The sequence below is a fragment of the Schistocerca nitens genome, chromosome 1 (assembly GCF_023898315.1).
Source record: "Schistocerca nitens isolate TAMUIC-IGC-003100 chromosome 1, iqSchNite1.1, whole genome shotgun sequence".
Taxonomy (NCBI): Eukaryota; Metazoa; Arthropoda; class Insecta; order Orthoptera; family Acrididae; genus Schistocerca; species Schistocerca nitens.
In genome coordinates this window covers 240,903,033-240,928,188 of record NC_064614.1, presented here as the reverse complement: position 1 = coordinate 240,928,188, position 25,156 = coordinate 240,903,033, and the positions used below count along the sequence as shown (strand labels likewise).

The following is a 25,156-nucleotide window of genomic DNA, read 5'->3' as shown; positions in this document are numbered from 1 at the left end:
TGTTCCTTCCAATTTAAGATGTTCGTAATTGTAATACCTAGGTATTTAGTTGAATTTACGGCTTTTAGATTAGACTGATTTATCGTGTAACCGAAGTTTAACGCGTTCCTTTTAGCACTCATGTGGATGACCACACACTTTTCGTTATTTAAGGTCAACTACCACTTTTCGCACCGTTCCGATGTTTCTTCTAAATCGTTTTGCAGTTTGTTTTGATCTTCTGATGACTTTGTTAGTCGATAAACGACAGCGTCATCTGCATGCAACCGAAGACGGCTGCTCAGATTGTCTCCCAAATCGTTTATATAGATAAGGAACAGCAAAGGGCCTATAACACTACCTTGCGGAACGCCAGAAATCACTTCTGTTTTACTCGACTTTCCGTCAATCACAACGAACTGTGACCTCTCTGACAGGATATCACAGATCCAGTCACATAACTGAGACGATATTCCATAAGCACGCAATTTCACTACGAGCCGCTTGTGTGGTACTGTGTCAAAAGCCTTCTGGATATCCAGAAATACGGAATCGATCTGAAATTTGGATGTCAGTCCATTCACCTACTTTTATTCTCATTTTGTGTCTATGTAACGGGGATGTTTATTTATGATGCCTGGTGGCTCCTCCGTTTTAGGTGATTATCAATGACTTTCTTGCTGGTGCCGCCACGTTTCCATGAGCTATTCCTGGCTTAAGGGAAAACTGCACAGGTGTCCCGCCTGGAGGGATTTCAAGACATGTAAACACAACGCGTGTTTATAATACCAACTCTTATCGTAACTCCGTTTCTCGGTAGGCAAGCTGACTGCGGCGCACTAGTTACGTGCAGAAAGCTTGAGTGTCCGTTATTTGGCAATGAAAGTCTACAGATAAAGCGGGCTGACGGACACGTGCTGTGGCGTCGCAGTGGCCGCACGTTCCTGTTCGTCGTTTTGCTTCGTGTGATGAACTACTATCTACAACGTTTGGTAACCTTCCAGTTCACTCGACTGGCTATTTACGCTTCGCAGTAGTGTTCACACTTCCTTCAGGATTACGAAATCACTGAAATTCGTGTTACTTTTATCGTCGCAGTTTCTGGCAAGCGAGCTGCAACAAAATTGCTACGTTTACTTTCCTGCATCGTACGTAGTTTTATGACGATCTTATTTCCATACTGATAAATTCTTATTCTACAAACCTATGTTGTCGATATTTTCTTTCTGCTCCTTTCTGGTTCAAATGGTTCAAATGGCTCTGAGCACTATGGGACTCAACTGCTGAGGTCATTAGTCCCCTAGAACTTAGAACAAGTTAAACCTAACTAACCTAAGGACATCACAAACATCCATGTCCGAGGCAGGATTCGAACCTGCGACCGTAGCGGTCTTGCGGTTCCAGACTGCAGCGCCTTTAACCGCACGGCCACTTCGGGCTCCTTTCTGGCCCATCAGTGTTGCATCAGAGGATACTGAAACATGAGTTGCAGCTCTTAAGTCGCAGTAGGTTGTCGCTTCCTCGATGTTAGTGTCACAGTGGGGCCCACTATATGCTGAAATGGTAAGTACTGCTACGACATACCATACCATACCTTTTGGACAAATCGTGCTCGCCATGTGCTGCATATCTTTTGTAACTGTACATCTGAGATGGAACCCAATAGTTAGTTCAGATTTTGCTTACGGGAACATGGATGGTTGGCTAAAAACTATGAGTGGACGTTAAGCGAGCATGGACAGTTGGGTAAAATTACGAGGGTACTTCTTAAAGTAAGTTACTCATGTCGTCCCATGGTAATATCTTAGGGCAACAAGAGTGGCGCTTTGTCAGAAGAGAGCACATGCCATGGGTTTTCTGCAGAGACAGTTCTGCTTTGGTGCAGTTAACAGGTGCATCTCAGTGTGCGAGGGAATTGGCGCGGCAACTAGAAATGTGCTCCTTCACAGCGAAAACCAGCTCCAATAAACAAAAACATACAACCGTTGTGAGTCTGACAAACATGCAACTGTTGTGAGTGTGGCAAACATAACTGTTGAAAAAGTTGACAAAAATTTCAAACTCTTGTAAACACACGTTCGGCGTTTTTATTTTTTTGTTACAGAAAAGTAATGGAAATGGATTCCGACTGTGAAGATTTGCCATTTGTTATGGTGGGAGATAATGAGTTGCTCTTTCAGAGCACATGATGAAACCGTACACAGGATGGTAAGAGAAAGACAGTAAGGAAAGAAATTTTAATTACCGAATATATCGCGCTAGAAGAATTATGGAGAATTTTTTTGGAATATTGTAAGCAGTCTTTCGGTGTCTTAGCACAACTATGCACTTAAGTCCTGAGAAATCAACGTCAGTGACATCTGCAACTGTTTCTTTCCACACGTTTCTTAGAAGAAATATAGAAACTGTCACAGTTTACTCACCACCTGGCAGTTTTGATGTGGAAGATCCAGAAACAGGCAGAGTTTTGGATGGCAGTTGGAGGATGCCTCCGCAAAATAAATGTCTTCAGAGAAAGGGAGGCAACGCAGGAAGAACCACAAAGAATATATGGGATAAATTTGCAGTCTACTTTGTATCAGATGTTGATAAAGTGAAATGGCAAGAGAAATATGAATAAATAAATATCGAGTGAAAAGACAAACTTCCGAACAAAACCCTTATAGCTTTAGTTATTAAATATGTAAATCATAAATCTGTGAACTATTTTGTATCAGATGTTGACAAAATTATATGACAAGAGAAATAAATTTCCCATGAAAATACAGTTGTAATTACAAAATTTCCGACCAAAACTCTTACAGCTTGAGTTATGCAAATTAACGACATTTTACTTACGATTGTAAATATTTTTCTCCCTGGCTTGTTCACGCCTTCCAAATACATCATATGCTAATAAAATATCCATTTCGGAGCATAGATCTCAGTTGTCCCAGATCCACTTTTAGTCTTAATCGTTTTACAATGCTCACGATTATACCGTGTTTTCATATTTGTCCATTTCCTTTCACACTCCACAAGCGGTACACCAATTTTATTCCAAACTTCTTTCAATAGGTCTTTCCTTTTATATCTGTCTTTATATGCAGAATCAACGATATCAGGCAGAATCATACAGAGGTCTCCTCATTTCAATTTCTAACAAAAGCTGAATTGTTGGATCTGTTCACGACTCGTGAGTTGCCATTGTCGAAAGAAACACAGCAGACGACACGGAAAATGCGCATGCGCAAGTCACACAACTCTGCCGTGTGTTTGCTCAGAGACCATAAACTACAAAGGCGACATAAAACTTCCCTCAACTAGTCGTTCAGACTCGAGACTTCAAACAACTGTTGACAACAGTTGAAAACTAAGTCAAACTTCTAGCTGAAAACAGTTGTCAACCGATTTTGTTGGACTTCGTTTTCATCGTGAAGGTACCTTAAAAGTTGAAGGTCGCGAGACAGTACGATTCTTGTCGTGCAAACGTTTAAGCTGCACACAGATACATCATGAAATTGTGGCGGTATGCAGACCAAATGTAATGTCGGTCCAGCCATAGTGGAACGGTCCCAACAATTTGACCAAGGCTTTTAATTTCACCGAAGGTTGTTTTGACTTTCCTAGATGCTGAATCAGTCCTACGGACAATAATTTCTTTTTCTATTTCTTCACATTTTTCATACAGCCATTTTGTCTTAGCTTTCCTGCACTTCCTATTTATTTTATTCCTTAGCGACTTCTGTATCTCTATCCCTGAATTTCCATGAACATTTTTTTACGTTCATCTCTCATCGATCAAATGAAGTACTTCTTCTGTTACCCATGGCTTCTTCGCAGTTAACTTCTTTGTACATACACTATGTGATCAAAAGTATCCGGACACCTGGCCAAAAATGACTTTCAAGTTCGTGGCGCCCTCCATCGGTAATGCTGGAATTCAATATGGTGTTGGCCCACCCTTAGGCATACGTTCAATTAGGTGCTGGAAGGTTTCTTGGGTAATGGCAGCCCGTTCTTCACGGAGTGCTGCATTGACGAGAGGTATCGATGTCGGTCGGTGAGGCCTGGCGCGAAGTCGGGGTTTCAAAACATCCCTAAGGTGTTCTATAGGATTCAGGTCAAGACTCTGTGGAGGCCAGTCCATTACAGGGATGTTATGGTCGTGTAACCACTCCGCCACAGGCCGTGCGTTATGAACTGGTGCTCGATAATGTTGAAAGGTGCAATCGCCATCCCCGAATTCCTCTCCATCACTGGGAAGCAAGAAGGTGCTTAAAACATCAATGTAGCCCTGTTCTGTGATAATCCCACGCAAAACAAGTGGTGCAAGCCCCCTCCATGGAAAACAATCAAAATTGATTTATTTGTTGTTTTATGTAAATCAGTTCTGATTCTGTAATTTCCTTGTATTTTAGCACTGAAGATAGGTTTTTATAGTTGATACCTAGATTTGCAGGAATAATAACATCCAATGGGATTGCGACGCACTGCTACATTCCTATTCCTCCTTAAGAGAGAGTATCCTCTTTAAAAACCGTTTTGGTGTTGACTATTTAATTCATGTGTTAAATAGTTGGTAAGTTCAGAGGCTCACTGATACGAAAGGCGATAACTCAGTTATTGTGGAAGCCGTTAGAAACAATTCGATATTAGGTGGAGTGTTCGTTTGGAAACAACAGGACATCCTGAAGATTAATTGCTACCCAGAGGTATACTTTCATGTGGAGTACACGGCAGGTGTAAATAATCAATAATACACTACTGGCCATTAAAATTGCTACACCACGAAGATGACGTGCTACAGACGCGAAATTTAACCGACAGGAAGAAGATGCTGTGATATGCAAATGATTAGCTATTCAGAGCATTCACACAAGGTAGGCGCCGGTGGCGACACCTACAACGTGCTGACATGAGGAAAGTTTCCAACCGATTTCTCATACACAAACACCAGTTGACCGGCGTTGCCTGGTGAAACGTTGTTGTGATGCCTCGTGTAAGGAGGAGAAATGAGTACCATCTCGTTTCCGGCTTTGATAAAGGTCGGATTGTAGCCTATCGCGATTGCGATTTATCGTATCGCGTCATTGCTGCTCGCGTTGGTCGAGATCCAATGACTGTTAGCAGAATATGGAATCGGTGGGTTCAGGAGGGTAATACGGAACGCTGTGCTGGATCCCAACGGCCTCGTATCTCTAGGAGTCGAGGTGACAGGCATCTTATCCGCATGGCTGTAACGGATCGTGCAAAAACGTCTCGATCCCTGAGTCAACAGATGGGGACGTTTGCAAGACAACAACCATCTGCACGAACATTTCGACGACGTTTGCAGCAGCATGGACAATCAGCTCGGAGACCATGGCTGCGGTTACACTTGACGCTGCATCACAGACGGGAGCGCCTGCTAAGGTGTACTCAACGACGAATCTGGGTGCACGAATAGCAAACCGTCATTTTTTCGGATGAATCCAGGTCCTGTTTACAGCATCATGACGGTCGCATCCGTGTTTGGCGACATCGCGGTGAACGCACATTGGAAGTGTGTATTCGTCATCGCCATACTGATGTATCACCCGGCGTGATGGTATGGGGTGCCATTGGTTACACGTGTCGGTCACCTATTGTTCGCATTGACGGCACTTTGAACAGTGGACGTTACATTTCAGATGTGTTACGACCCGTGGCCTACCCTTCAGTCGATCGCTGCGAAACCCTACATTTCAGCAGGATAATGCATGACCGCATGTTGCAGGTCTTGTACGGGCCTTTCTGGATACAGAAAATGTTCGACTGCTGTCCTGGCCAGCACATTCTCCGTTTCTCTCACCAACTGAAAACGTCTGGTCAATGGTGGCCGAGCAATTGGCTCGTCACAATACGCCAGTCACTACTCTTGATGAACTGTGGTATCGTGTTGAAGTTGCATGGGCAGCTGTAGCTGTACACGCCATCCAAGCTCTGTTTGACTCAATGCCCAGGCGTATCAAGGCCGTTATTACGGCCAGATGTTGTTGTTCTGGTTACTGATTTCTCAGGATCACCCAAAATGTAATCACATGTCAGTTCTGGTATGATATATTTGTCCAATCAATACCCGTTTATCATCTGCATTTCTTCTTGGTGTAAAATTTTAATGGCCAGTAGTGTAGAAAGAAACAGTGAAAGAAACTTAAGGTATTGGAACTGCCTTTCTATGCGATTTTAGTAAGAGTAAAACAAACTGCACAGATACGTATTGGAAATGTGTATGATCTCTGGACCGCAGTTAGAGTTAGCTAAAGACTAATAAAAAACTGAAGTATGAAGTTAGATATACGTTAGGGTAGCTTTAAGAAGAGCCCTTGGCCCTTTAAAAACAGAAATAGAAGCAGCCTGCCTTGGTAACCACAGAAACATTTTTTGTGTTTTGTTTGTAGACAGAGCAAGTAAATGTTAACTACTTTTAAGAGTGTTTCCATAATAAGTTAAGGCCAGGAGAAGGCCCTGTGACGCGGCACGGTAACATTGCTCAGTACGTTACGGGTCATGTGACACCTCAGTTCATTATGGATAGAACAACAGCAAAGTATTAAACTAAAAGCTATAATGTGACAGCTTAGTTCACCATGACGTTATATGTGTTGTATGTGTATTGTATTGTAGAGGGAGAAAGATTCGGGAGGAGGCGAGAAGCCACCGTGTCTGGTGGAACCAGAGGGGATTCTCCTACAACCACGTCACGGGCTGCTAAGAGGCAGCGCAGGCAGCTGGACGGGTCCATCGAGTTTACATTTCGTAGAGTCACACAGCTCCTTGCAGCAACCGGCAACCGACACTGACTTGAGCGCCAGATTGAGGATGGTCAGAACACTGAGAGGTGCCAGTCTATCGTTTGTGTGTGTGCAAACTAAACTGCTTTATTTGGTGAATCGTTTAATTTTTCTTTCAGTTTGTTTGGCGAAATATAAATTAAACATGCTTGAATTGTGTTCAGCGTTCAAGTAAACAAATCAAAGTGACAGGAACTAACGCAGAGATGGGCAGCAAATATTAGACGGGTCAGCCTGTTACATCTCCACCAGGTTACCTTCCATTCGGAAAGTGGGTGCACTCAGCGACAGTTATGTGGCTTATAAATTATAGAGGGCAGCAATCAGTCGTCCTTTTTTAGATTTTATTACGCAAATCCAGCTTTCAGCTAGTGGCTAGTCATTCTCAATACACTATTTTCTATTCTCATTGCATGTAAGTCCCTGTTGTCCGGGCGTCAGTCACAGTTCTATGAATATTCAAAGAACTGTGCGTAATAAAATCTAAAAAACGACGACTGTTACAGCTGCTCAAATTACTTTGAAGTGAAATATGTGTGCGACACAAATGATCAGAGGCATCTTTTGTCCAAGGCAATCTCAACTGTCTTTAATTTTCCACAAAAAAAGTTTCACAACCAGGACTCAGAAAGAGAACATTTGACAATTTGGTCAATCATACTCTTAATATGTCATCAGTACATGTAGCAAGTTAGTAATTTAATAATTTTGCTGCTTTTACAAATTTTCATACAAACAAAAATTCCGTTTGTATAGATAATCACAACGCATTTCGAAGTTTACTCCATAATCTTCAGGTGGCACCTGCTCATTTGGCATTGACTTGCGTTCAGTTTGCGAGCAACAAGGTGTTATGGGTGGACGATGATATTTTAAGTCGTCTTGTAGTTTTATCTAGGTCGTAAAGTTTATCCGTATATCGACTAAGACTTTCCTCGTTCCTGTCACTCATTTTCCTTCAAACATGAAGGACGTACAGCCACTCTACGAAACTTAAACTCGTTGAGCGGGCCGCTATTCCACTTAGCGGCGGCCGAATTCAATAATCTGCACATTGTTAAAAGTGTCCTAACGCTATTCATTTATTCATGTTAATGGTTTCAAAACGGTCCTGCATGGCTGTAATAATAGCGCAGTTGTGCACAGAGACGACTATTTGGGGGACTGTGAGTGCAGGTCGCTCTGTACGAAGCCGAGTTGTGAAAGTACTGTTTCGGAAAATTCAACCTGAACGTTTAACTACTCATGGTATTCGACGTTCAGTCAACATAAATCTGGAATTTGGTAAAGTCTGACTACGTTTCCGTAGTGTAATATGTTTGAGGAAACTCATTAAAAGGGAACTGATTCATGTCAGATCTTGTGCAGTTTTCGTCAGCTGAATTCAAAAGGAATTTTGACGAAGAGCAGTTTTATCATAGGCCGCCTGTGGTTTTGTGTAAAGTTCGCCTGGTAGTTATGTGGAGTAGGCTGGATTTCTGATTCTGTTTCAGTTTTCAAAGCAAGTATCCTGTTGCGAACACTCTTGTAGGGGAAGTGTTTCGATTTATTGGTAATTGTTGTATATGGCAGCCCTGAGATCGAAAGGCTATTCACTGCGCTGAATTTTGTACGCAGGGACTAGATAAGTAGTAATTGACTATTTTGCTTCGTGACACAGCATTGTCAATCCATTAGCGAACAAGATCTAAACCTGTTATCCGAATATTATTGTATCTACAAGAACCATTAACACATGCTATGAATAGCGTTAGTACCAACTTACAAAATAGCTGGGGCAAAGTACTGTAGAGTAGCCTGAAGAGGCTCAGCTTTGATTAATCTTGTTTCACTCAGGGCCAAACTAGTGGTGGCAAATTAGTATTTAGTTTTGTTTTTCTACTTGATTAATAGGCCAGCTGACTAATAGGTTTTGGGAAACGTGGCCACTCGTACGTAGCGACACATTATCTGTATATGTTGAATTTGACTATTTTTAGAAATATACCGCATTTGATAAGGATATTTAAAAGGAATAACAAGGGTCCCGACTTGTTATTTTAGTTTCCCAAATAAATAAATATTTCAGTAACGCTATTACAATATGAAACAAAGGGCAAAAAGAAATAAGAAAGAAAGAAAAAAAAGGAATAATAAGTTTCTTGTGATGATCATTTTCAGAATGCTTTAGAATTTACGAACTACCTCGCTTTCAGTGACGGTCGTTGGAATAAGTGACAAAATACCGATAAAGATAGTAATAACATAGAAAGAAATTAAAGCCAAGTGATATGCACATATAGTCAGAGATTTATATTAATCACTGGTATAATTGTAACGGGCTTATTTGAAAAGAGAAAAAAATACAAATTACAAACAGAAAAACACGAAAAATATTTAGTTAGTTTATGATCAAAGTATTACTGAGAAGGTTAGTATTATAACTTAGCTATGGAGGTAGAAAAAAAGTGATATGGCACTATAGACATACGCTGTACGCTGTTTAGAAGCCACAGGGGCGGGGCCTGCCGCTATGTTAAATAGCCCAACACATTAGCAGACTAGTGTTTACGATCGTCTCTTGTCCATTATTTTTGTCGTGTGCAGGCAACAACTGTTTTAAACATTAGTAATTACAGTGCTTACATGAATAACATAAAGTCAGGAAGGAAATTTCGAACGTTTTTCTGTTCTTAAACGCGTTTTTGCTCTAGTAATATGACACATTTGCCTTCATTAACGGAAGTTTTTTGTTGATATATTTCTAGTAACCAAGAAGAGAAGGAAGTGGTGTGAAAAGCATGCTAATTCATTTAATTCCACATTTACTGTATTTGTATCTACAGCAAATGAAGCTGGAAATCCGAAACCAATGCTTATTTGCTTACTGGTACTGCTTCTTGTACGGCACATTTCAGCTTTCATCCCGTATGCAAATTATTTTTAATGTTCACGTCTGAAGAAAAAAAAACGTACCAAAGTGTTCTTTGCTAGTCCATAAACGTGTGCAATGAGGGATCACGCAAGGTATGCTATAGTGTCTTGTGCATGTCAACAAAATGAACGATTATTGAAATAAATGATGACTAACTGACAACCTCAGCTGCCGACAGGTGTTGTTATATCTCGATGTGGACAGCTGAAAAAGTGTGCCCCGACCAGGACTCGAACCCGGGATCTCCTGCTTACATGGCAGACGCTCTATCCATCTGAGCCACCGAGGACACAGATGGATAGAGCGTCTGCCATGTAAGCAGGAGATCCCGGGTTCGAGTCCCGGTCGGGGCACACATTTTCAGCTGTCCACATCGAGGTATAACAACAACACCTGTCGGCCGCTGAGGTTGTCAGTTAGTCATCATTTATTCCAGGGAAAAGCTGCACAGTCATCAACAGTAACTGTTCTTTCGAGAACTAGTTACTGTCTTCGTATATATACAGGGTGATTCAAAATGAATACCACAACTTTAAAAATGTGTATTTAATGAAAGAAACATAATATAACCTTCTGTTATACATCATTACAAAGAGTATTTAAAAAGGTTTTTTTTTCACTCAAAAACAAGTTCAGGGATGTTCAATATGGCCCCCTCCAGACACACGAGCAATATCAACCCGATACTCCAACTCGTTCCACACTCTCTGTAGCATATCAGGCGTAACCGTTTGGATAGCTGCTGTTATTTCTCGTTTCAAATCATCAATTGTGGCTGGGAGAGGTGGCCGAAACACCATATCCTTAACATACCCCCATAAGAAAAAATCGCAGGGGGTAAGATCAGGGCTTCTTGGAGGCCAGTGATGAAGTGCTCTGTCACGGGCTGCCTGGCGACCGATCCATCGCCTCGGGTAGTTGATAAGGTTTCATAACTAACCTTTTTCGTAGGACTCTCCATACAGTTGATTGTGGAATTTGCAGCTCTCTGCTAGCTCTGCGAGTCGATTTTCCTGGGCTGCGAACAAATGCTTGCTGGATGCGTGCTACATTTTCATCACTCGTTCTCGGCCGTCCAGAACTTTTCCCTTTGCACAAACACCCATTCTCTGTAAACTGTTTATACCAACGTTTAATACACCACCTATCAGGAGGTTTAACACCATACTTCGTTCGAAATGCACGCTGAACAACTGTCGTCGATTCACTTCTGCCGTACTCTGTTGAGTGGTCGCCATCTTAGCATCAACTGACGCTGACGCCTATTCAACAGCGCCTCAAGCGAACAAATATACAACTAAATGAAACTTTATAGCTCCCTTAATTCGCCGACAGATAGTGCTTAGCTCTGCCTTTTGTCGTTGCAGAGTTTTAAATTCCTAAATTTGTGGTATTCTTTTTGAATCACCCTGTAGATTATTGAAATGTCAAAGAAACAGAACTACATAGGCTGCGCGGTCTAGGGCGCCTTGTCACGGTCCGTGCGGCTCCCCCTGTCGGAGGTTCGAGTCCTCCGTCGGGCATGGGTGTGTGGTGTCCACAGCGTAAGTTACTTTAAGTTAGTTTATGTAGTGTGTAGGCTTAGGGACCGATGACCTCAGCAGTTTGGACACATAAGACCTAAAGACCATAAGATCTTACCACAAATTTCAGTTTAATTTCATAGAGGGGTACCTCCATGCAGAACAGAGTTCTTGTTTTATTAGATTGTCGGTGTATTATTTTCACTGTACTTTAAGCACCTTCTCACTTTGAAATCTTATCTATGATGCGTCATTCAATGTGGGACCAATAATTGCACCTTACAGGGTAAAAAAAAGATGTAACTTTTTAAATATGTTCCAGCGCTATGCAGTACTATAAATGTGATTAACGGAATGGTCTCAAATACTTGTACAGTTTGCTTTAACGTAAATGTAAGTCATTTTTTCGTAAGGATAGTCTAACCTGTGTAACCTTTCCAACAGTAGCCTGTTTGCTTCTTTTTCGTGTAATATTTCTCGCCAGTAGCCGTCAGATTTCTGAAACAACCAAACATATTACAGTTGGAATGTGCATCTACTTTGATCATCTGCTTCGTTTTACGATAATGGTTTGAAAAGTTCTCGTAACGGAATAGAAAAAAAATACTTCATCACTGAAACTTTTTTCATTTTTCAATGTAATCTCCTTGTAGATTAATGCACTTAGTCCAAGGATGTTCCAGAGCCTTGAAGCCATCTCGAAAATGAGTTTCCTCTAGGCCTGCAGAATAGTTGTCAACTCCGGCTATCAGTTCTTCGTTTGAAGTGAATCTTCGACCACCAAGAAAAATTTTCAGTTTTGAGAAGAGATGGAAGATTGACGGAGCCATATCAGGTGAATAAGGCGGGTGTGGCAACAATTCATACCTTAGTACGAGTAATTTTTCCATGGAGACGGCACATTTGTGCGGACGCGCATTGTCTTGATGGAAGATAACTTCCTTTCTTACTAAACCCTGCCTTTTTTCGCGTTTCTTTTGTTTGCAATTTGTCCAGGAGGTTAGCATAGTATTCTCCAGCAATTGTTTGCCCATTGGGGAGATAATCTGCAAACACAATCCCCTTCGCATTCCAGAACACTGATGCCATGACCTTTCCTGCCGAAGGAATTGTCTTTGCTTTCTTTGATGGTGAAGAATCAGCATGTTTCCACTGCTTTGAATGATGTTTTATCTCTGGGGTATAGTAGTGCACCCAAGTTTCATATGTGGTCACAAAGCGGCGCAAAAAATCTTGTTCGTTTCTCCTAAAACGGGCCAAACATTGTTCCGATGTGTCCATTCTCATGCGTTTTCGATCCTGCGTCAAGAGTTGCGGCACCCATCTCGCAGATAATTTTTTTCATTCCTAATTCTTCAGTGAAAATGTGATATACCCTCTCAAATGACATCTGGAAAGCGTGAGCATTTTCACACACTTTCAATCGGCGATCCTCCATGACCATTTAGTGCACTTTTGCAATGATTTCTGGACTAGTAACACATCTTGGCCGACCACTGCGCGGATCATCATCCAAGCTCTGCCGGCAAAATTTAAATTCATTTTTCCACTTGCCAACAGTTGAATAGGAAGGAGCAGAGTCCCCGGTGTATTCTGGAAAACGGCATGAATGTCCTTTGCTTTCGCACCTTTCTTTACGAAGTACTTAATCACTGGTCGAATCACGATTCTTTCCATCTTCACAAATCACTACGCGGGAACAACACAGCCACGTCACCGCCACAGCTCTCTTCCAAGAGCACTGACGCGGCACATTTTTACAGGCAGCAGCCCAATTCATATCACGTGAACAACTGTTCGCGCTAGCGCTGACCTCTCGTGGTGATTCCGAGAATTTTCAAACAACCCTCGTACTTCTGAATTTCAGTTTGAGATTTGCGCAGAGTAGAAGTCTGTACCAAATTTTGCGATATGCCGGTAGTTAATTAGTTTGGTAGTTTCATGTTCCATGTATCATTTGCACGATAAATTATAATGACATGGAACGAGTCATTTTTATATCAGCATCAGTTTTTTTAAAATATGCCTTCATACTGATCATTTATTAGTTCTTTGTTTTTTAATTAAAGACAGACAGATGCCATCCAGTAATTCCTACCCATCACACATTACAGTAATAGACAGTCTTCTGCAGGATACGAGGAGTTGTCAAAAAGAAATGTTTTCTGTTTAGTTCAAATTTTACTTTGCTGTTTTTCAGCCTTTTTACATAATTGGACAAGTGACCAGAACTTTTGGTTGTCGCATTGTGAACCCCTGTTTGTGCTAAATCTTAGTGTGGCGTATTGAATGTCAGTTTTCTCTTCTGCTGTTGTAATTCTCTACATCATTGTTCCCGCTGAAATGTAGTGGATTATTTACAATAAAACTTTATGGGGGCATAACTATACTGTGAAGCGGAGAGATTCCCACTCACACAGAGCACCAGATATGCTCGACGAAAAGAGTGTTCATATACGTTTTCGGCCAAAGTCTTCTTCACAAAGGAAGCAAAGCTTACGCATGCATTGATACAATCGCACAAAACTCACGTACGCGAGACAGCTGTCTCCGGCTGTTCTAGCTAGAATTTTTAATTGAAAGATGGAGGAAATGTGAACAACGAGCAATTATCGGTGGGTGAAATTTAACGGGTGACATGCTGCACCGGCAATAAGCGCGGTGACGTAGCCGTGCGTTGTGCGGGGACGAGATCGTTGATACAGTGTGGCTCAGATGTCGAAGCGTTTGAGGTTTGGAAGGCAACGAAAAACACAGGAAACAATAAAAGTAAACACTGCAACCTCAATTCATGTATACAGACCCAAAAATGAGAAGATTCTCGTGGGTGTGGAGGAAGTCAGAAAGTATAGCATAAAAAGCACAAAACATTTGAATATGATACTTATTTCCCTGATCACTTATCGGGAGATTGTCAAAATATGTGAATACATTACAGTACACTGGAAGTGCTAATAATTACAGAATTAATATACTCTCAGAATGAAACATACTGAAGCCTTTTTATAAACTTATCACATACAAAATATCTAATCTTATCTGTTGTGACTAAGTGTTGTTAAAACTGAAATCTGTCAAACATTTTACGGAAGCTGGTCTAACAGTCCCTGTTAAGATAATCATCTACCGAGTGAGAGGACCTACCTATCAAAAAACCCTTCAAACCCTGTTTAAACTGTACTTCATCTTAAACTAAGATTTAATGGTTGTTGGCAATTTATTGAAAACGTGTGTTTCTAAACATGTATGTATTTGCAGTGCGAATGATGTCAGATGTAGCAGATACAAATCTAAAACAACTTGCATACTTTACTTACTTTCGTTCTACTATACCATATGGGATCATATTCTGCGGTAATTCGCCAAATCGAGCAAATTTTTTAAAGTGCAAAAGCGTGTAATAAGACTCATTTGTGGTGTACATCCAAGAACATCATGTAGAAACATGTTCAAGAAACCAAGGAACTGGGTATTCTAACCACTGCTTCTCAGTATATTTATTCCTTAATGAAATTTGTTGCAAGTAATATTTCTCTGTTTTAATATTTCTCTGCCTCCAATAAGTAGCTCAATGCATTCTTTCAATACTATGAATAAGAACATTCTACATAAAGCCCAAAAATCACGTACCTTGGTCCACGATTTTGTACAACAGCATTATCCGTGAAAAGCATCATGGAACTCCCGACCTTATCTATTTGGTTGTTTATTTATACGTAAATTTTGAAAAGTAATGGTTCTATAACACTCCCCTGGGACACGCGCGAAGTTACTTTTACGTGTGAACACTTCTGTTCACTCAGAATGTTATGCAGTTTTCTGTTTGCTACAAACTCTTTAGTCCAATCACACAGTTGGCCTAACATTCCGTACGATTGTATTTTCTTCAGTGGTCAGGAACACTTCGCTACTCCAAAGACCTACGGTACACCGCTGCTAGAAGAGGAAAAGTTCTTTCGCATACTCTATGTAGAATCTCACTGGTATCCAGTCATGTCCAGTGGTCTTCGCTCTTTTGAACGATTTCAGTTGCTCTTCTATACCTTGGTCACTTACTTCAATATCAGCCATTCTCTCGTTCGTGCGACGATTTAAAGGAGGAACTACAATGCGATCTCTCTGTGAAACAGTTTTGGGAAAAGACATTTAATATTTCGTCCTTATCTATGTCGTCCTCCGTTTCAGCCCCATTGTGCTCACGGAGTGCCTGGACAGATGACTTCGATACGATTACTGATTTAACACAATCCGAAACTTATTGCGGTTTTCTGTCAAGTCCGTAGACAGAATTTTAATTCGAATTCGTTGAACGCTTAGAGCATGGCTCTCCTTACGTTAATTTTGGCTTCATTTAATTTTTGTTTCAGGCTTTGGCTACATTTAAATTTGCAGTGAAGCTAACATGGCCGTCGAACCACGGCAGATAGTGTCCATGCTTTCTTTTGTATTCTATTTATAGCCGTATTCGATGGTACTGTGACGTTCTTATGATCATTGATTCCCTGTTCTCTGCTGAGTCCAAAAGTTCGGGTCTGTTTGCCACCAGCAGGTTTAAGATGTTATCTCCGCGAGTCGATTCTCTAATTAACTGCTCAAGGAAATTTTCGGATAATGTACTTAGAACGATTTTGAATGATTATCTGTCGTTGTTACCCGTCGTAGTGACTTGAGTCTCCCAGTGTATAGCTGGTAAGTTGAAACCTCGACCTGATACTGCAACATGACCAGGAACTATTCCGCCGCTAGTGATTCTGAGCATCCGATGACCGTGTTTGATTCATGTTTAACACTTGTCTTCGCCCAAACTATTTCGCATCGAAATCTGTACGAATTTCACCAGATGTTATCGTATTTTTTAAGACAACCTATCGTTGCGGTATACATTCAAATTGGCATTTAGGCATCAAATCAGAATTTTGACCTGGCTTCAGTCAGCTTTCTGGCCTAAGTATTATGTGGGCTTTGATACCGGTTAGAAGCGAGATTAATTCCGGAATCTTTCCGTAGATGCCTCCGCAGCTGCAGCTACCTAAAGCTATAATAACACTTTCTTATTGCGATTTGGCAACGGCCTTACCGCAGTGGATACACCAGTTCCCGTCAGATCACCGAAGTTAAGAGCTGTCGGGTGTGGCCGGCACTTGGATGGGTGACCATCAGTGCCGCCATGCGCTGTTGCCATTTTTCGGGGTGCACTCAGCCTCGTGATACCAATTGAGGAGCTACTCTACCGAATAATAGCGGCTCCGGTCAAAGAAAACCATCATAACGACCGGGAGAGCGGTGTGCTGACCACACGCCCCGCCCATCCGCATCCTCCGTTGAGAATGACACAGGGGTCGGATGGTCCCGATGAGCCACTCGTGGACTGAAGACGGAGTGCTTATTCCGATTTGCTATTACTGATGCTGCCCTGTCAGGACTCAGAAGGCACCTTATCAGACATGTAGAGGGACTTCCCTGTCCTGAAAAACCACCATATGCAAACCACAGGTACCCTAGTAGTCACTTACTTCGTGTAGTGCATGTCTGACGTATTAAGGAGTGCCCTACAATTCTTCATCCGATAGCGGAGGTCGAGAAATCTGCGTCCGGTATACTCGCAGAATCGTTTGAATCTCTAGTTTAGGCCTTTCACTCCACTCCGAAACACAGGACCACGATCGGTTCTGGTAACGAGGCTACAAAACGATAGCTCTGCTTCGCCACCATAGGCGAGACCAGCTGTTTCCACCAAATCAGGCAGCCCCCTGTAGGAACCACACATGAGCCACGCTGTGCACCCAGGTGCACCCCGTGCTCTCAGTAGCTACCAGCAGGGCCCCTCCACATCTCGAATGAGACACCCCCCTCCTCCCCCTCCCCCCCCCCCCCCTCACAGCTGGCAGACAGAGTGGAAACTGGCCTTCTTTCCTGAACTGCCTGTTATTATACTGAGGGGCGCCATCACCTGCGTAACATCTCGGCCACAGACAAAAACAGGCCAGACATCCAGTTGTGGTTCTGATTTACTGTCAGCTGCATGCAATACCTCAAACCTGTTTTAGCCCTTTCAGCCCCTCTGGCTACAATTGTGTACACTAACTTTCACTGTGTCTTATCTGCAACAGAAGCATTTTTCCCAGTGGAAAACTGAGGTACACATATGTGAATGTTCAACATTTTCAACACGTTCAAGTGCTGCCAACTTTTGGGCATCACTATAAAAATATCAGCAAGTCAATGTAGCACTGCACAGCAGCTCGTGACCACCACAATACACGCATCTGGCGGGTTCGCTGTATTCCATTGTATAATTTAATATTGATATGGTTATTTTGCGTGGTAATTATTGACTATCATTTTGCTATTTATTGCTATATTTCGGAATTAGTTATTTTAGTCCATAAAATGAAGCCAAGTGTACAAAATATGTTTTGAAAACGGTTACAATTTTATGTAAATCATTAAAAAACCACCTAAGAGCATTACCACACGAATAAAATTTTTCCTTCTTCCAAAAGAAATCGAGGTCTGAAAGAGTTAAAGACGTAAGGGACAGGCAGGCGTGCGGATGGTACACACGTCAGTCTTCTGCCTAGAGATTCACGACCCTGTCACTACTCGGCAATCACCGTTACGTAAGAGTCGACTGATTGGGACGCGTGAATCTGAAACTCTCTCTAGCTGCAAACCTATGCTTTCTCTTACACCTGTTACGCATTAGTCCCTGTTTCTTTAGAAGATTTTTAGCGTGACTCCGTATCATAGAAGGTTCTGTCCCATGATGAACTGTTCTCCTGAGTACATACCTATTCAGTGCATGGACCATTATTCTTTTAAACTTGATCTTTAGTTCTTCTATCTGCTCGTGTCCCTAGCTGAAAGTTTCAAGCCGGCTGAGGTGGCCGAGCGGTTCTAGGCGCTACAGTCTGGAACCGCGCGACCGCTACGGTCGCAGGTTCGAATCCTGCCTCGAGCATGGATGTGTGTGATGTCCTTAGGTTAGTTAGGTTTAAGTAGTTCTAAGTTCTAGGGGCCTGATGACCTCAGCAGTTAAGTCCCATAGTGCTCAGAGCCATTTGAACCATTTTTTTGAAAGTTTCAAGTTCCTCCTTGAGATATGACACTACCGATTGTTTGTCTAGTTTAATCAACGTATAAATCTTTCTACTTGTTTTAGTTGTCCTTTTTACTTTCGTAATCAATGTTGCCACAAGTGCCCCATGATCACTGAGACCAGTTTCGATATCAACATCGTCAAAGAGGTCAGGCCTGTTTGTTGCCATTAGATCTAACACCGGGTTGCGCAGTTAAAAGTAGCCGCTTCGAATGTGAATGCTATATTTCGACTTCTGAAATAAATAGCTACAACAATGGACAGTTATAGGCAATAATCGATTGTTAGCATTCTTCTGTCAGCATTTCAGTTTACATGAACAGTTAAGTTGGATACTTCTCTTTACGGTCTACAAAATGACTTTCTCGGTAGAAGAAAGAATTGCAATTGTGGAAGCATATGTAAAAACAGGTTCGATTAAGGATATTCGCGAAATTTTCGGTTTCAAGTATCCGGATGGAGGACTACCAGCAAAGAGGGCAATACAGATTCTGTATAAAAGTCGACGCACCTACGAATCTGTGCAAAATGTAAAACGACAAAGAGTTCCTTCAGCTCACACCTCAGAATTTATTGCAGACGTTCGCCGAAGAATTATTTAGAGCCTAAAGACGTCTCCACGTAAACTGGCCAAACAGAAGCATGTATGTAGGTGGAGTTGCCGGTGAACACTGAAAAGTCTTAATTTCAAGCCACATAGTGTGATGGTTGTGCAGCAATTACGGGAGCATGACAGAAACTTGTAGACTTCTTCACGTGGCTTTCGAATAACATCAGGGATGGTTTAGTAGATCCTTCCGATTACATTTTGAGTGATGAAGCATGATTTCATCTTCCCGGTGTCCGCCCCAGTAGCTGAGTGGTCAGCGTGTCGGATTGCCGACCTCTGGGCCCGGGTTCGATTCCCGGCTGGGTCGGAGATTTTCTCCGCTCAGGGACTGGGTGTTGTGTTGTGTTCATCATCATTTCATCCCCATCCGGCGTGCAGGTCGCCCAATGTGGCGCCGAATGTAATAAGACCTGCGATATGGCGGCCGGACCTGCCCCGCGAGGGGCCTCCCGGCCAATGACGCCAAACGCTCATCATCATCATCATCATCTTCCCGGTTACGTGAATTCACAGAATACGAGGTACAGTATTGGGCAACGGAGAATTCCAAAACTGTGTGTCAGCAACCATTCCGTGATGAAAAAATCGGCGTTTGGTGCGGTGTAACAGGAACGCGGATCACAGGACCGATGTTTTTGACACTATCCTCAACACGGTTGCATATATAGAAATTTTTGATAATTTTGAGCTCAACTCACTGAATATGAAAGACAATACTGCTTCTTCCAGCAAGATGGAGCAACATGTTACACATCTAAGGTACCCATGGAACGAGTCCATGGTGTCTTCAAGATGAACGAACGATCAGCAAACATTTATGGCCACCACGTTTGCCGGATCTAACAACATATGATTTTTTTTCCTGTGGGGACGCTATAAAACAAGTCCACACACAGTACAGGAAATGAAAGACATCAGCCGTCAAGTTGCCGCCATCGATGTCCGAACTTTACGCAGGGTGTATCTGAATATGCTTAGACGTTTGCAGCTGCGTGTAACTGTTACAGGGGGTCACTTTCAACGTCTTCTATAAATATGTTTGTCACTGTATTTTTCGTTGTAAATAAATGGTAAGTACATTTATTTCAGCTCTTCGTTTCCGTAATTTCACTGCATGTCATATATACACTCCTGGAAATTGAAATAAGAACACCGTGAATTCATTGTCCCAGGAAGGGGAAACTTTATTGACACATTCCTGGGGTCAGATACATCACATGATCACACTGACAGAACCACAGGCACATAGACACAGGCAACATAGCATGCACAATGTCGGCACTAGTACAGTGTATATCCACCTTTCGCAGCAATGCAGGCTGCTATTCTCCCATGGAGACGATCGTAGAGATGCTGGATGTAGTCCTGTGGAACGGCTTGCCATGCCATTTCCACCTGGCGCCTCAGTTGGACCAGCGTTCGTGCTGGACATGCAGACCGCGTGAGACGACGCTTCATCCAGTCCCAAACATGCTCAAAGGGGGACAGATCCGGAGATCTTGCTGGCCAGGGTAGTTGACTTACACCTTCTAGAGCACGTTGGGTGGCACGGGATACATGCGGACGTGCATTGTCCTGTTGGAACAGCAAGTTCCCTTGCCGGTCTAGGAATGGTAGAACGATGGGTTCGATGACGGTTTGGATGTACCGTGCACTATTCAGTGTCCCCTCGACGATCACCAGTGGTGTACGGCCAGTGTAGGAGATCGCTCCCCACACCATGATGCCGGGTGTTGGCCCTGTGTGCCTCGGTCGTATGCAGTCCTGATTGTGGCGCTCACCTGCACGGCGCCAAACACGCATACGACCATCATTGGCACCAAGGCAGAAGCGACTCTCATCGCTGAAGACGACACGTCTCCATTCGTCCCTCCATTCACGCCTGTCGCGACACCACTGGAGGCGGGCTGCACGATGTTGGGGCGTGAGCGGAAGACGGCCTAACGGTGTGCGGGACCGTAGTCCAGCTTCATGGAGACGGTTGCGAATGGTCCTCGCCGATACCCCAGGAGCAACAGTGTCCCTAATTTGCTGGGAAGTGGCGGTGCGGTCCCCTACGGCACTGCGTAGGATCCTACGGTCTTGGCGTGCATGCGTGCGTCGCTGCGGTCCGGTCCCAGGTCGACGGGCACGTGCACCTTCCGCCGACCACTGGCGACAACATCGATGTACTGTGGAGACCTCACGCCCCACGTGTTGAGCAATTCGGCGGTACGTCCACCCGGCCTCCCGCATGCCCACTATACGCCCTCGCTCAAAGTCCGTCAACTGCACATACGGTTCACGTCCACGCTGTCGCGGCATGCTACCAGTGTTAAAGACTGCGATGGAGCTCCGTATGCCACGGCAAACTGGCTGACACTGACGGCGGCGGTGCACAAATGCTGCGCAGCTAGCGCCATTCGACGGCCAACACCGCGGTTCCTGGTGTGTCCGCTGTGCCGTGCGTGTGATCATTGCTTGTACAGCCCTCTCGCAGTGTCCGGAGCAAGTATGGTGGGTCTGACACACCGGTGTCAATGTGTTCTTTTTTCCATTTCCAGGAGTGTTTTTACGTCAGCTACTTTTATCTGCGCCATCCTGTATATTTTAATCATGACTGAGGTTCGAACTAAGTGTTCAAGGTAGTTTTCAGAGAATGTTTTGCTACACCGACCACTAAAAAAACTGTACTTAAAACACTAACTGCCTACACGTGTGCTATCAATTACCAAATTTGATATTTAGATGCAGTATAATATTACCCTCTGTAAGGATTTTTGTAGATTTGACCATGGAATGCGTAAAGGGATTTTGCTTATCGGACATGAAATTAAATTTAAGAAAACACACAGAAAGTAACAGATCTAGTTTAGAAACTGTTTTAACTACTCAGACTTATTCAAATGGAATAGAATACGGTAGCCCGCCTCATTTGGCATATAAATGTGAAACATTTCTTTTAAAGAAAAAGTAACCAGTTTTAGTGGAAAAACTCAGTCTGTACTTCTTTCCTATGAAAGTGCGATGAACCCAGTCACAACCAAAAAAGTGGTGAAGTGGATATCACAGTTATTGTAAAACATGCCTGTCCTCAAAACACAAAAGACACTGTTACACTCATCAATGTTAAATACTTCGGCAAAACTGAATAGTCCGCAGCTCGTGGTCGTGTGGTAGCGTTCTCGCTTCCCGCGCCCGGGTTCGATTCCCGGCGGGGTCAGGGATTTTCTCTGCCTCGTGATGACTGGGTGTTGTGTGATGTCCTTAGGTTAGTTAGGTTTAAGTAGTTCTACGTTCTGGGGGACTGATGACCATCGCTGTTAAGTCCCATAGTGCTCAGAGCCATTTTGAACCAAAACTGAATAACTTCATCAACACTACAAATGCAAGTCACTGCTAAACTGGAATTTGGGCATGGGTCTAGTCTTGTTTCATTAGATATTTTCTACACAGTACAAATTTAAATAAAATTTACATGCAGTAAGATTCACACTATTCTCTAAAAGCAAAGAAGTAACTGTTTTCATGGATAATGGCATTCATAGTAACCTTACCTTCAGTGAGAATAAAACAGTAACTGGGTGCTGATAAACTGATATTCTACCTTTTAACACACAATGTGCACAAAACTCAATATAAATTTCAAGAGTAGTTGGAACTTTCGATAATAAAGTAACGTTGTGCATTCTGAACAACTTTCAATGGGGGCCCCCTAATCTTGACTACTATAGTAAAGCAAACTAAACACACTTTCATGAACAGTATAATGAATACCAACTTAAGAAAACAGTTCTTTGTAAATTGACTCACCTTGTGTGCATTTTCAACAGATTCTACAGTCAATGTATTCACTAGGTATTGCTTTTCAAACCAATTCTTAAGAACAGTTACTTTAAACTGACCTCAACATGGTATGTTTGTTTGTTATCATCTCAGTTGTTTACTTTTGAAACCATAGGTTAAGCAAGTAATTTTAAGAGTTTAGTTCAATTACTGGGAGGCTTTCACAAAAGCTACACTTACTTTCTCCCTCAACTTCCCCAAAATCCACAATAATTTTAGATAACCTATTTCAGTCAATTTTGAACAAATTTAATCAAATAATTGTCTTTCTTCTTTTTTTTTTTTATAATCATTTCTCAGAATCTGGAGACTCGGAAATCGTAGTTCAAAAGGAGAGGATCCTGTTAGGTGTTATGATAAGGAAAAAATCAAGGTAGGTACAAAAATTTTGGTATGAGTTACCTTGTATTTGCACATACTAAATGTGCTGATCCATTACTTTACAAACTATGGTTTCTCCTCTCTGTTACAGTTATTGCACAATATTTGTGGCGAGAAGGACTTGCCGTTGGAATCGAAATGTTCTGGTATTTTCTTCACGGCGGCGATCATCAGATTTTATAATACTTTCAGGCTACAGAGCATCGTATTAAATCCATTCATCCAAGCGAGGCTTTGGCGTAATAATTCCAAGCACTAAAAGCCTCACTCGGCACCTGCACAATGCACTTTCCAATTGCTAGCTGCCAACTGCACGGTAGCTAGTCTCCGACTGAATCTCATGGCCACGTTTTTACTCGCACCAACCGCAATTTGCGCGAGCTAAATAACTTCCGTTTTAGAGGGGAACCACTGCATCTTTTACCATAAAATGAACCAAGAGCCCTAAGTGTGGATCAGCAGTTACAAAGTAGTAAGTAAACATGTTTAAGCAACATTGCATTTACCCGTATTAACAAATAAATACAAAATTATTTAACCAAAATCAACCCTTTTTGAATACAACCAAAGCAATTAGTCAGTGAAGAGGAAACATAGTACAACATGTCAAAGAACACATATTAAAGAAAATACACTTTACGCAGAGCATAATTAATACAAAGAAAAAAATTACATAATATCTTACTATGGTGTTACATACTGTCAAACAATATGATTGTGAAACTTACATACAAGTGAACTGTGGGTTTCTCTAAAGTTTTCAGTAACATCAGGGTGTGTCTGGTGGTCGATAGTATGGTCCAATTATAAGTGTATGCCCACCGTTGATACTGAGTCTTGTCCAAACAATCTCACACGCAGCTTCAATTTCGATCTCGGTTGATTTGAGTTTCTTATCTATTTCGACAAAAATACCACCTCCATTTCTCATTAGCCTATCATTTTGTTATACACATAAATTATTCCAAAAAATATCGCTGCTGTAAATTTTTTTTAGCTGCTTTTATACCTAGTATTATGTGAGCTTCACTGCTTGTAAGGAATATTTCAAACTGGCACTTTGTTGCGAATGCTTCGGCAGTTTAACAACTAGGATTTTAAACTGTCGCCAGCTGGGGGTATTTCTTATTGTGATACTTCTCCATCTCCAACAGCGATAGCTATCTGGACTGAATGGAGTTGCCTAATCTAAAATACTCTTGCGTGCACTCCACACACAGTCAGCTATCTGGGTAGCAGTCTCTGATCTCAATCCTATGGCTCAGGTCCAGGAAGTCACAGCCAAACCTATCTATCACAGAACGTTCGCAGTTTCTATTCAAGCCTCCCACTCGACTCAGAACCAGGGGGCCACAATCTGTTCTGGGGACAATGCTGCAGATTGTAAGTACGTTGAAACTCCTCAAGTACGGCTGGTATTCTCAAACTTCTCTGCCAGTCGTTGAAATGATTCAAGTATGACTTCGGAACCTAGACGAAAGACATCGTTTGTTACAACGTGCGCCACAGTATGCAATAGGCTGCACCCTCTTCCCTCAAGGGCTGCTAGAATAGCCTATTCTGCATGTTGAATGAGGTCTCGGGCATACACACTGTATGCACATGGTATTCCTTTCCACCTCTTGCTGCCACTTTCCTAAGAGATGCCATTATTCGCCGTACGTTTGAATTGCCGAGGATTAACAGACCCCCCCACCCTTCTATGTTTGCCTTCTCTTATCAGAGACACAGAATGTTTCCCGAAACGTGAAGCATGTCTCACCTTTAGTTTTAGTCGAAGACAGCACGTTGAATATGTTTATTAAGGTGATGGAACATCCCGAGTTCTCGCTGGTCCGCAACTCCACTGTACAGGACGCCTGGACCCACCACTGACACGACACTCATAGCCAAGTGGACAAGTAGTGATGGATCATACAATTTTTGCAGAAGAGGCTGTACCCACAGGACAGTATAGTACTTGAGGTATCTTTGTTATCTCTGCTACATGAATCTCTGTAGCCCATTCGCAGCAGTTTCCAGTCGCTCGAC

At 42.5% G+C, this 25,156-nt stretch overlaps 1 long non-coding RNA gene and 1 pseudogene across 1 annotated transcript; both read left to right on the top strand.

Moving 5' to 3' along the window:
• The first annotated feature begins 1,032 nt into the window (after positions 1–1,032).
• Positions 1,033–23,669, top strand: LOC126235250 (uncharacterized). The gene is made up of 4 exons (XR_007544790.1): positions 1,033–1,127; positions 1,448–1,542; positions 23,045–23,117; positions 23,217–23,669. It is a non-coding gene; the product is annotated as an uncharacterized LOC126235250 (long non-coding RNA).
• LOC126207934 (5S ribosomal RNA) lies at positions 16,274–16,391 on the top strand (annotated as a pseudogene).
• Positions 23,670–25,156: the final 1,487 nt, after the last annotated feature.